The sequence below is a fragment of the Lithobates pipiens genome, unplaced genomic scaffold (assembly GCF_037356315.1).
Source record: "Lithobates pipiens isolate NorthernLeopardFrog02 unplaced genomic scaffold, aLitPip1_a1.2 Scaffold_17, whole genome shotgun sequence".
In the NCBI taxonomy this organism is placed as follows: Eukaryota; Metazoa; Chordata; class Amphibia; order Anura; family Ranidae; genus Lithobates; species Lithobates pipiens.
Genome location: NW_027507755.1, coordinates 3,554,174 through 3,555,920, shown reverse-complemented (window position 1 = coordinate 3,555,920; position 1,747 = coordinate 3,554,174). Strand labels below are relative to the sequence as shown.

General features: G+C 44.6%; 1 pseudogene; it reads right to left on the bottom strand.

The window, feature by feature from the left end:
- Nucleotides 1-1,173: 1,173 nt before the first annotated feature.
- LOC143986624 (U2 spliceosomal RNA) lies at nucleotides 1,174-1,294 on the bottom strand (annotated as a pseudogene).
- Nucleotides 1,295-1,747: the final 453 nt, after the last annotated feature.

Below are 1,747 nucleotides of genomic sequence, written 5' to 3'. Positions count from 1 at the left end.
CACCAACAAGACTATTGTGTTCTGATCCATCACATATTCAGATAAAAAAAACATTGAAATAAAGGCTGTAATGTAACAAAATAAGTAAAAAGCCGGGGGGGGGGGGGGGTGGGATACTTTTGCAAGGCACTGTACCTGTAATAGAAATGCCTTGCATTTATCTTTCATAGGTATGGTGTCATGCAGCTGTTGGGAGCCCAAAGTGGTAAGATCACCTACCCTTACTTCTCCAGCTCGAGAGAGCAGAGGTGACAAGTGACACAGCAGCAGAAGAGGTGCTGTAGCGCTTGGAGCTTCAGTGAACATTAAGAACCAGAGGACTGAGGCCAATCATGTAGATGCAACTGTTTTTTTTTTTTTTTAAGTCTGCGGTGGTGCAAAAACCACCAAACCCAAAAAAAAACGTAAGTGTACAAAAAACATGCATGGGAACACACACAAAAAAAAGTGCACTTAAGGGTATGCTTTAGTCCACCCCCCAAAAAAAGTAGGACTTCTACTTTGACCCCTGGGGCGCAAGGCTCCTGACAGGGACATAGGTTTACATGGTCTGCCTAGCTAGAAGGCTTGGCAGACCCCGTTCTTCTGAGACAGCCAAAGCCATCACTGAATACTAAATCGGGGGAGCTCTCCCGAAGAGACCCCCCTGGAGGCAGGGGAAGGAGAAGCCTGAGGGCCACACATCCTCCCCCTAGACGTCAGGGTTAGCCCGGGGACTCATACCCTTCATCCAGTGATAAACACACAAAAGTGAAAAGATGACAAAGGTGGGAGAAAAATAAATAAAAATAATAAAGTAGCTCTGCCAAATAGTGCACTGGCTGGGCCTGAGGTCTGGTAAACTGCCCCGAACTTAAGCCAGAAGAGCCCAGTCCTAAAGGAAAAGTGCAGAAAAATAGTTTGGAGCTGCGACCACGTGATCTTTTCACACCGTGGGTTCCCACACCCAAGTGTTACTAACAGCACCTCTGGGATGACCACTTCCAGAGGGCACAGACACAGTGGACTTTCTTCCTTTCCAGCCCATGTCCAGACAAGGTAGTTTGCTCAAACCAGGATGTAATGGACCTTTCCAGCTTTCCCGGAGAGAATTTACTCCCGGCCCCCAATATCGCTTGGGCGTTTTGGTTTCAATTTCTGCCAGTACTAACCTTCCAGGCCCCCATCATTCCAGCAGGGTTGCATAGTCACCACTCCAACCCGGTCGTGTCAGAATGATAACACAGAATCCCCACTGGATCACTGATAAGAATAGATACTACATTTGATCTTAGCCAAAAGGCCGAGAATATTAAGAGGAGTTTTTTAGCTGTAAAAACACTCTACCTCTGATAAAAGCTGAAAAACATGGCTATTCTGTGTTTATCAGCATTGTTGAGCCATAAGCTTTTGTAGGCGTATAGTTTTGCAAAAAAAATAAAAAAGCTATAATACGCTACTGCAAAAATGCTGCAAAACTCATTCTCCAGCTACAGCAAATGCTACTGCCGGCTTTTATAACTTCTAGTTTGCATGAGGCCTTAACATGTATGTCTAGGCAAAACCCTTTTTTTTAAGCTTTAGATTGGGGAAGGTTATACCCCCTGTTAAGTTTTTATTGCAGTCTTTATTCCCTATTCTACACAAAAGTCTAAATAAAGCTTTTGGCTATACATATACTTTAACCACTTAAGCCCCAGACCAATCTGCAGCCAAAGGACCAAGCCCATTTTTGCGATTCGGCACTGCGCAGGTTTAACTGACAATT